Source organism: Anser brachyrhynchus (genome assembly GCF_964034855.1).
Source record: "Anser brachyrhynchus genome assembly, chromosome: 2".
NCBI classification, from domain to species: Eukaryota; Metazoa; Chordata; class Aves; order Anseriformes; family Anatidae; genus Anser; species Anser brachyrhynchus.
In genome coordinates this window covers 135,688,731-135,700,214 of record NC_137695.1, presented here as the reverse complement: position 1 = coordinate 135,700,214, position 11,484 = coordinate 135,688,731, and the positions used below count along the sequence as shown (strand labels likewise).

Genomic DNA, 11,484 nt, shown 5'->3' with positions numbered 1-11,484 from the left:
AGCTTCATGTCACATTTACTGTCTTGAAAATCAAGGGGATTACTGTCTGTGGTGTGTACTCCACACCTAGTTGTCCAAGGAAGGGCCGCTCTTCATCTTCCCAGATGCTATGTTTGATCTGAGGTGTTCAATACTGCAACATTTATTCAGGGGCTAATAACTTTTGGAGGACAGCCCTTAGGACCTTAGAGGAAACAGAGATGAAAAATTATGTTGTATGGGATGGTGTATTCTGGTTTTCCACCCAAGCTGCAATAAGCTAGTGCATCCTAATCTGGGGGTTTTAGCAAATTCCTGGAAGAGTTTCAAGCATAACTCAGGTTGTTCCTTTGTCTATATTTGTTAGGAGATGCAATGAGCTGAATTTTGGTTTATGTTTACAGCTCCTTCCACTTTGAGGATTTCCATTATGTCCATCCAGTGAAATCAATAATGAATAATCAAATCAGGAAACTTCCCAGTGAGAAAGGCTGGAGGTGAGAAGGGACCAGTGTTAGAAGCTGAACAAAGAATGAGGTTATTGCACAGCAGCCGGGGCTATTTGTTTGCTGTAGCTGGCAAAATTAATTCAAGAATCATGCTAAAATCATTGCCTGGCATTTTTTATATTTCCTTATTTTCTCAGTTTTTTCAGGTTGGTCAGCAAATTAGCTGTCAACCTTCTCTGAGAGGTTAATTAGAGGAGACTACTCAGGACACTTCACAGGAGTGTGCACACACTGCCTGGTAGGAATCTAACAGATGTATTAGAAGCTCAGAAACCTCTGTTTTCCTGACTGGGGAATCTTTTTCTCTGCAGGACCCAAGTTCAGGCAGAGGTCGGATCCATGTTTCCTCCCCATGAGGATCAAAGTCTGCTGAGACTGAGCAATGCTTGGAGTGAATATCAGAGCCTCAGCTTATGGTGATAGAAACTGGAGAGGTTATGCAGCTCCATGCAATGTTATTGATTTCCAGAGTAAGAAATTACTGTTCCTAAGGTTTAAATTTTATTCTTTCCTCTGATGTTTGAAATTGGTTTGTCTTTTAAGCTATACTAACAGTTGACATGTAATATAAGATGATTTTGTTGTCACTAGCCAACAAATGTTTGACCTCAACAGAGAATGTAAATTTGAAGCACAAAGCTATAGAATTATGTCTCAGTCCTCGCATTTGTTTTGGCTGTGACCAGTATGAAAATGGCTCCAAATCCAGCTTAGTCATTCCTTGCAGAAGGACTGAAAAAGAGCCAGTCAGACTTCTGCACAAAATTTTGTGTGGGCTTTAGATCAGGAAGCATTTACCCAGCCAGGGAACCCAGAATAATAACGTGAAATGTGATTTAACTGTTAAGTCACAGCCAAAGAAGAATACAAACCTACGTATATTCAGGCCTTACTGTTCAGTACTTGCTGCTAGTTCCAACCTGTTTCTCTCTTTCCCTTCACAGGCAGCTAATGGCATTAATATAACTGAAAACTCATCTTGGGAACAAGAGCACAATTAGAAAATCTCATTCTGACACAGATTCCTTTGCTTTAGTAGATCTTACTGACTCCCTAAAACAAAGTTCCTGGTGATCCTGGTATTAAATTTCACCTTTGGTGTGTTAATTCATGTACACTGAGAGGGAAAAAGGGCAGGCTTTGGGGAGCAAAAAGTGTCATGTTAACTGTGCCATTAATGCAGTTAGCCTCTGAAACCCTGTGCTAGCTCCAAGGAAGTCCAACTCCTTTCTTTTGCTGCTGACAACATACTCAGACATGAGGAGGAAAACTTGTATCTCCACACTGAATAGTTCAGTTAATCTTCCTTACTCTGAGGGTGGTGAGGCCTTGGCACAGGCTGCCCAGAGAAGCTGTGGATGCCCCATCCATGGAGGTGCTCAAGGCCAGGCTGGATGGGGCTTTGGGCAACCTGGGCTGGTGGGAGGTGTCCCTGCCCATGGCAGGGGGTTGGAACTGGGTGGGCTTTAATGTCCCTTCCAACCCAAATGATTCTGTGATTCTATGACTCTAATCTGAATTACCAAGAAGTGATGCATTAGAGACACTCCTGAGGCAATGAGGAAACCTTCCACCCCATTCAGTTCTAAGACCAAGATTGCATTAATTTATTTACTTACATTCAAGTTAATTAAAGGAGATCTCTTGCAAATTCCCCATGAGATACATCAGTGGCTCATCGAACTACATGATATTTCTACTGCAAATAATGATTTGCAGATGCAGTAATTCTTCGCAGTACACATCTTTACTGCAGTCCGTTACACTACCACCTGGTACAAGAGGATATTTAACTCATGGCACTGAAGTCCTTTATGGTACCCCTGCTTTTTAATTTCTATGCAACTTCTTTAGCATTTTTGTTTCTCATTAAAAAGAGATGATAAGTAAAACCTTGACTAGATTTAAACAAGTGCCTTAAAAGTTACCCCATTGCATTTTCTTTCATCTCTTTGTAGGACAAACTTAAGATAATAGACCCATAGGCACACCTGTGCTCATCTGAGATCCCCCATAGCTCCATCAACCCTTCTTGAAGGAACAGCAGCTGCAGACTCCTCTGAGCACCCCACACCCCTCCAAGTGGTTGCTGAGAAATTTTCCCTTTCCTACTAATTTTTGTAGGAGCTGAGGTAACTGCTTCATCAGACTTTGCCTCAATTAAATTCATCATCAAAGAGTCTAATCTAGATCACTTTCATTCATTGAGTTCAGTGAATGGTGCATGGAGGAGATACAACTTCCAGGCAAAATTTCTTCCTGTGGGCAAAAACCACCACCTGGAGTGCTGTTGATAACTTCTTGGGTGTATTGTTCCAGTTCAGGCCTGCCAGTGATGCTTCTCTTGGCTTTAATATGGGCACAGGCAGCTGCCTTTGTGCCAAGCCACATTTTCTATGTACATGTAAGCAGCATAGTCACAGACTTTTTTTTCCTTTTTTTTTTTTTTCTTTTTTTCTTTTTCAGTGCCCTTATATCACAGCAGCTCTCAGCATCACCACGTAACTGGATGCTGAGCTGAAATCTGTGGTGCCAGGGCCCACAGACTGGTATTTTGCCATAACATCCCACTCCACGAGAGCTCTCAGACTGGATGCATAGGTGGAATAAGAGATGATTTCTTTATGTATGAGCGTAGTGATTAATGTTTACCTGACAAGAAATTTTGGTGCTTTCCATTCTCTGGAACAGGTCCAAATTGAGAGTGTGTGAAAGCCTGAAGACGGATCGGTAAAGAAGATAATGTGGGCTCAGGTTCTCTCCAACAAAGAGGAAATTTGAAAATGGTTTTTCTTGATGTCAGGCGTGGAAGGTGAGAACTGAGGTGGGTCCTCTTGTTGGTCTTAGTACAAAAAGAGTGCCTACCTGCATATGGGCTCCTCTCTCTCCTTGCATTTACCTACTTGTAAAGCTATGCAGAGTAATGATATTTCTGCTCAGCCTCTGTTAGGTTCATCACTCCAAGCTCTTTGGTAAAAACAAATAAACAAACAAACAAACAAAAACAAACAACAAACAACAAAAAAACACCCTTTTGAAAAATCCTATTTGTAAAGTAGAAGTGAAGTAGTTTCCTCAGTGTAGAAAATTTCTTGTAATTTTTCCTTCCTTCTCAAATCCTGTGCAATGTTACCTGGCAGTAGCTCCCTGTTTCGCCTGCAACATTCTGTGTGTTTCAGGGTAGTCACTCTGGGATGTCTGGTGGTTCACTGGTACCATGAAGCCAGCTAAAACATCCCCCTCTTCACCCTCTCCTTCCATATTCACCTGATGAACTTCCTTTTTATAGCAGTATTTCTTGTTTCTGGGTACATGGTCTTGTCTCAGGCAATCAAAAATAATTATAAATTCCATACAAAAATCAGGGAAAGATCTGTTTTCCCTGTTGCTCTCAAGAATTATGCAAAAATTCACTGGCCTTTGGGGGAGAAGATGCTGCTAAATCTAATCTAATCTAATATCTGAGTTTGGAAAGAACTCTGAAACCAGGCAAATGTTAATATCTGCCAGGATTTTTATCACAGTTTATGCTATAAAATTGCTGCACACTAATTCGCCTTCCCTCCCTCCCCCCTAACTTCCCTCTCCTAGCCCTATTTGTGCCATATAGAGCACAGTATCATATCTTGCTCCATTTGCAGCCAGGTGCTTTATAAAAGGGAGATTTGCACCAAGTGGGCACCAAGAGTTCAGTGCATCCTGAGCCACTCTGAGACCAGTGGGATTACTCTAGATTGACCCAGACAACTGGTGTCATAATTTTGGTAGTTCCAAACTGTGTTGCAAGTTACAGAATTTTTGTTGTTGTTGTTTTGTTTTGTTTTGTTTTTTGGCTGGGCTTTTATACCCTTTCCTTGCTGTGGCAAGAAACTACACGAGTGAGAGTAGACTTTGATCCCTGCTGAGACACTAGTTGAACATAAATACATAAGCAATATTGAAAAGAAAAGAAACCATGAAAAGTGTAAATAAAGGATGGTGAAAAAGCCCAGCTCACTCATTTTTTCTGCTCTGTATCTGTGGCTACAGTTATTTCCCTGGGGACGAAGACAGTGAAGGAATGCAAGGCTCATCATTTCTCTTCTTTCCAGAGAGACCACATGAGAATGAGATGAGCAGATGACCATCCCTGTAAGTTAGAAATAAGACTTATGCTATTTAAAGGGGAGGAGGAAAGAAAAAAAAATAACAGGAAGGAAAACAGAACAAATGGTTTCCTTTAAAGGCTTTTTTAAACAAAGGAGACACACTATTTTAAATTATGAGTTATACTTAAAAATAGGTTACTTCTTATCCAGTGAATGTACAACAAGAAGAGAGACATAAGCTCTCAATTCTTCCTTGCGTTATTCCTCTGGGATCTGAAATTAGTTTTATAAATTACTTTCACTTTCTTGCTTCATAAGCTCAGTGGTTTGGCACATATAGACAAAGGAGATGTGAACATTTGCAGAAAACCTGTTGCAGAATATGAGGCAACTGGATCTGTGCAAGGGCATTCAAAGCAAAGAGGGCTATGCAGGAGACTTGGGTGTTGCAAAGCTGAGGGATGATCTTGAACTGCTTGAACAGTTCTTGTGAAAGTGTGAGCTGATTCTCTTCCTGAAGAAGCAAGAAAAATCAGTTTTTCCTTTTAAGCCTTTAAGAAAGTAATTTCTGTTGCTGTACTTTGTCGTGTCTGTTCTACTCTAACCATTCTCCACCAGAAAGCTGTCTACCAAAGAGAGAGATTGAGTTTGGATTCCCTCAAACAAAGAAAGGAACTGAACCTGAAGAAAGGACATGATGCTAAGCCTTCCACATCTGCTGTGAATGAATCACTTGCTGGGCCCTTACATAAATCTAACCTGCCCTCATTCAGTCACTTCCACAGAAAACAGAAGTTATGACTGCTTTTTGTGAAGAATCCAATCTGGCTTGTGTACACACACACACACATGTGTTCACGTATGTGTGTATGTGTGACACTGTGAGAAACACTACTGAATCCAGCACTTCAGAGAGACTTACCGTAAGGAATTCATTACTCATAGATCCTTTCAGCCTCAAGCACAGTGATGGTTGGTATCAGCATATGGTAGAAACATGGTTCTCAGTACAAAAAATACCAAAATTATTAGATGGTAGAAATATCATTTGACTGTGATGCTAAGCCTCGTGCCCCCTCTGTGCTGTCCTGTGTGGGCTGCCCTAGCCCTGATCTGCACTGCTTGGTCACACTGAGCACATCTACCTCCGTGTTCCCCACAGAGTTGTTTTGTCCTTTCTCCTGATTAGGGTCAAACAACATTTCAGCTGCTTCTGAAGCCACTTTCTCCCCCAGCACTCAGATGGGCGAGCACATAATGGGGTCAGTAAGGATCACCAAGGACGAGCCCTATTTGGGGAGAGAAGTTCACATGCACTCCTGGAGATGGAGTCTCCGTGTGCCCAGTCAGTTCATCTGGATAAAAGGGAAGTTAGCAAGGAGAGAGGGATCCCTGCTTCCAGCCACAAGGAATCCTGCTAATCCCATAGAGGGATGGGTTTCTTTGGTATTACAAAAGATTCAGTTCTTTTTGTCTACTACACAGGCAGAAGCTAAGTCTTGAGCTTTGCTGCTTCTTAGATTAGGTACAAACAGAGTCTCATTGATAGACATGTTGCTGTCTAAATTCTGCCAGAGTCCTAATGGATCATAAATCTATTTTGACTGTGGTCTTGATGGGACTCTCATGTCATAGTCTCTTACTTGACTTTTCATAACAATGTCTGGCAACTCTCAAAAACTCTCAATCTGCATATGCTTTCTATATGGGATACAAATGCTTTGAATACAAGTAAAAATCCCTTCCATTGTACCTGACTGGCTCTTTTATTTTTATCACACATAACTCTTGTCTTTCCTCATTTCTCTTACCTAAGCTGTGCAGTGTATCTCCTCACTTTGTTTGGGTGTCTCATCAGACACGAATCATGTTCCAGTCAAGGTATTTATTAATCTTTGATGTCTTCTGGCTTCATCCTTTCTTCTCTAGAGTTTTTGTTGTTGTTGCTGTTTGTTTGTTTGTTGGGGGGACAAGGGTGAAGTGGGGGAGGGGTTGTCATTTACGGTATCATGGAGTCCTTCAGACGCCTCAGTTGCCTGTATCCCTCAGAATCAGGAAGAGCTCCTCCCCTCACTTTACAGACTTTATAGAGATTTGATGCTCAAAGAGATTAACTGATCTGTGCAAGATCCACAAGAAAAGCATGTGGTAGAAACATTTATCAGATGTCCAGCAAAGCTGAGCAGTCAGGGGCTTAAAAAAACACCATCCTCTCTCAAAGGATGTACTATTTATCTTCCAAAAGAAGTCTTTTTTACTTCTTTCTCCCTTGTTCAGACACCCAGATATTTTTGTCTGGCATAAACACAGTGTGCACTATCATACTGTCACCTGTAATTTCTGGTTAAAGCATAATTTTCCCTAGTTCCACGGCTGCCCATTCTGAAGTTTCTTAAAACTGTCCTTGAAACTGGTTGATGTTAGGAACAGACTATTGGACTAGATATCTGTTCTGGTAGAGTAAGAAAACTCTGCCACATCTACTAACAGCACAATTGCTTGTTGATTCCCTCTCCAAGAGTTTTGGGTTCACATTCAATCCAAAATCCCTAACAATTGGCAACTGGACTGATGTAGTAAGCCAGATTTTACAGTAGAGTTCTGGGCCTGACATTAGTTAATAAATATTTTTGTTAAAGACTTAGATGGTGACATGAGGAGTTCATATAGCAAACTCTTCAAACTCCAAATGACTTTGATAAATTAAATAAATAAATAAATAAATAAAAATACCCTGGAATAAACAGGATGCAGTTTAATAGGGTAAGTAAAACACATGTAGCCATAATCAGATGTGTGCTTAAAGGAGAAGAATGTGAGCTGGACTGCAGGTCTGCAGAAAAGACGGTGAATTCCAGCCAGAACAAATACAAACACAAAAATATGCTAGACATGTGAAACAATTATTTTGTTATTGTCCCTATTTTTGATCTACTCATCTTGAATATTGTGTCACATTTTGTGGACTGTCCCCCAGAAAAAAAATATTGTTCAATCAAAAAGAGTCTGCAGGAAACCAACCTGAATGATCAGTAGTTCAGCAAACACTACCCATGTGGAAAAAATGAACAGACCTGGGTTGCTTCTTCTGGGTTGCTGGCAGGCGTCACCATTTCCAAGGTCCACCAAACTAGTCCTTCCTCCAACTCTTACCGCATTACTCCCTGTAATTAACTGACTACACTCTCTTCAGACTTAAATACCATTCCTCCCTGGATTCAATGCCTCTATTCAAGTTACCTGGAAAACTATCATGCCTTCTCCGAAAAGCATTTCAGAATGCTCGAAACATTAATTTAACAAGAATGAACACATCTACTTACATGAGAATGAAGTCTATCACAAATCCAAACTAATATTGCTTAGCAATATTTTAAGCTCCTTGCAGGAGTGGAAGTTCTGTTCTGGCATTTGTCCATCTCAAATCATCCAAAAGGCCTTCAGTGAATAATGACACAGAATAGCTTTCACCTATTTGCCCTCAGAACATTTTCTTATTATTTTGGAAATTATATAGGATTAATTTTTGATTTCCAAACCTAATAAAGTCCAGGGACATGAGCATTAGCATAAGCTTATGGGGCCTAACATTTTATTACTCACACAAAGCTTTTCTGGATGAGACTTGTAAAAACAAAGTCTGTTCTCTCATAAGTTAAAGGGCTGGTAGCACACTGAGAGAGGCTGGAGATACCTGAGATATTGCTTCAATTTCTATTACCCTGAAAACACTTCCTCCCCTGCCCCCCATGGAAAAGTCTGATTAAAGAAGGAGTCCTTGGCTAAGCTCAAAACAATCTCTGAAAACCTATAAATCTTTATTAAATTCTTTGCTAAAACTCAGCTGAGGAGGAACGGAGACATACTTTGTTCTGGGTATGTTTTTGCTACAAAATACTCGGGGGCCTATAATAAGAACAGAGCTCATCTGTTGCTAATGATTTGGAGGAAGGGCTTTTCCACATTGCGGGATAATATTAAGGGCACTGTGCTACAGTAGTAGCATTATACTTCATCTGCATCTTAGCTGAGGCCAGACATTTGATATGTATGTAAAACACCACTTACATATGGTGCTGCAGCTCATGGCTCCTGGGCCGCATTCAGCCCATGGGACACGTCCATCTGGCCTGCAGCCTTGGCGCTGAGAAATTGCATCCATGTGGGAGCAGCAGGCAGGCCTGAAGGAAAGCTGTTAGTCGTTTTCTGAAGGGTCAGATGCTGAATACCTTGGGGAACTGCTGCCACCTTCACTTGGCCTATGAGTAGGGTCAAAACTGAAGTCTCAACTTGCTATAAAAAGGCAGGGTCCAGTCTGCATTTGGTGATGGAGTAGAGGTGGAGAAGCTGGTTTGGGAAGTGCTACTTGGGCACTGTAGACCTCTCCCTCCCTCTAGTGGTTTGCCTACATATAGAAATTCTTGTGAATCTACTGTTGCCTCTCTGCTAGAGGACTTGACCCAGAGGTTCAAGTATTTCCAGGCTCAGTTTTGCATCGTTGAAGTAGAGGTCTAGGGTTAAATACCTACTATGAGCCTCAACACTGCAAGACGTCCTTGCAGCTTTGAGCTAAACAACTGTGGCCCTTGAAGTTCCCAGGAGCTCCTGGGCAGCCTTAGTGTGAATCCCATAGTAATACGGTGTGTCATATTAATTGTCCCTGTTGACAACATGGCATTACAGATTCCTAAGACTTAGAGGCTCTTGAGGTTCTTTGGGTTGTTGTGGCTGTTTTTATAAGATCAAGGGATCCTTGCCAGAAATCTCTGCTAGCATCTAACAGCATTGTTAAGAATACTACCCAAATCAATAAATTACACAATTTCTATGATATATTTAATATAGAGACTAGGGTAGTTATTGTGTCAAGCTTACATAGGAGTTAAGGTCTTCACAAAGGAATGATGTAATCAAGGGAAAAATAATACAGTGTAGAAACCCAGACAGAGGGAGAAAAAGGGCTTCTGATGTGAGATGTTACAAGTTTGTTTGATTTCACAGCTTGGTTTGTATGCTGCATCTGTCAAGGTATTTGCACTTGGCAAGTGAATTGCTCTTTTGTTTTTTGTTTTCAAGGTCAATGACTTCAAAGCTGATTTGGGAAATATTAGAGAGAGAAAGAATGCAAAGAGGGGGAAAAATATAGCAATGGGAAAGACAGGGAAGGATGGAAAAAAGGAAGAAACTAAAATACCAGTTTCAAAAATACACAGAACAAAATGTGTCTCCATTCCTTTTTAGCTGAGAGCATGGTAAGTGTGAGCACCTTGTAGAAGACAGGCAGTGCCCAGAACCACTGTATGAATGATGTGATAGTACTACCACAAAGCAGGTGTGTGTAAGAACTGCTCTTCCTACTGCTCAAAAATGCTATATTCTTGAGAATGAAATTCTCATGTGGCAGAAGTCAACAAGAGTTTGCCATTGATTTTTGTGTACTGTTATTTCATCCTTCTTACTTAGCCTCACAAAGTGCTACACTGATAAAGATGTGTCCCCTCTCCTATCTCACGTGACTGGTCAAAAAGAAGTCTGCCATGGATGTTCTTGGCTGTTTTTGGCTGCAGCTGTGATGCCTCCCTGAAGTAAAAACTGGAACCTGCCACCTTGTTGTGGTTTAATCTGGCCAGCAGCCACATACCACACAGCCGTTCACTCACCCTCCCCCCTCCCTCTGTGGGTTGGGGGAGAGAATCGGGAAAAAAATTAAGCCTGTGGGCTGAGATAAAGACAGTTTATTAGGACAGAAAAGAAAGGAAGATAATAATAATAATGATAATAGTACTACTAATAATAATGTGTACAAAACTAGTGATGCACAATGCAATTGCTCACCACCCTCTGACTGATGCCCAGCCTATCCCTGAGCAGCCAGTTCCTCCACCCCGGGCCAGCTACCTCATATTAATTGTCCAGCATGACACCATAAGGTATGGAATACCCCTTTGGCCAGTTTGGGTCAGCTGTCCTGGGCCTGTCCCCTCCCAGCTCCTCCTGTACCCCCAGCCTGCCTGCTGGCAGGACAGAGCAAGAAGCTGAAAAGTCCTTGGCTTAGTGTAAGCACTGCTCTGCAACAATTAAAACATCGGCACGGTATTCTCATCCTAAATCCCAAACGCAGCACCATACGAGCTACTAGGGGGGAAACTAACTATCTTAGCTGAAACCATGACACACCTACTGCTCTACCAGCTTCTTTTCAACAGGAACTGTTTTACTCATTACAAAGCAATACATGTAAAATATGGTGACTGAAATTCTCCAGCTGAAATGTTAGTGCACTGGGAAAATGTGACAGATCCTGTGAGTCAGGCCCTTAAGGCAAACAGTAGAAGTACCACTTAAAAGTTTTTTTTCAAATTCTAAATCTCTTTGAGCATAAACTGAACCAACGGAGAAGTATTACATCAAAACACTACAAAGAAAACAAAGTACTTCAGTGTTTCAAGTATACCAGAGTAAAAGCAGCCCAACAGCTTGATCAAATCTGATAGACACCATTACCTTTGTTACAGCCGTAGAAAGCACAATTCAGATGTTGCTTTCATCTCTCCCACCTCTTTGTAAAGCTCCCAAAATAACCGTAGAGAGTGAGAAGCACAACGTGTTGTTTCCTCCTGCCAGGCTAGCTAGGCTGAATCACAAACATACAGGAATGTCCTCCTTTTTGAAGGAGAATGAAGCTATTTGCCCTGCAATACAGAAGGGAAATTGAGGGATATGGGAGGCCATATGACTGGTCCAACATCACCAAGAAAGTCTGGGGTGAAGCTTGAAAGATGATTCTTATATATCCTGGGCTTGTACCTTAGCCACGTCACTCTCCTTCCAAACTGACTGTGTTATAAGTGCCACTGATGCATTGCAAACAGTTTCTCAGGAAGCAAGTGTTTGTTTGCTCTACCCAA

At 41.4% G+C, this 11,484-nt stretch overlaps 1 long non-coding RNA gene across 2 annotated transcripts in view; it reads left to right on the top strand.

Moving 5' to 3' along the window:
• Positions 1-280: 280 nt before the first annotated feature.
• The window catches only part of LOC308190008, a 15,335-nt gene continuing 4,131 nt past the window's right edge, over positions 281-11,484 (top strand). Inside the window, exons 1-4 of one of the 2 annotated variants that reach the window (XR_013946773.1) lie at positions 281-958; positions 3,180-3,312; positions 4,518-4,619; positions 5,195-7,080. This is a non-coding gene — a long non-coding RNA (uncharacterized lncRNA). Of the gene's footprint in view, positions 959-3,179; positions 3,313-4,517; positions 4,620-5,194; positions 7,081-11,484 lie in introns of those variants that run through there. The other variant, XR_013946772.1, reaches the window with a different exon arrangement.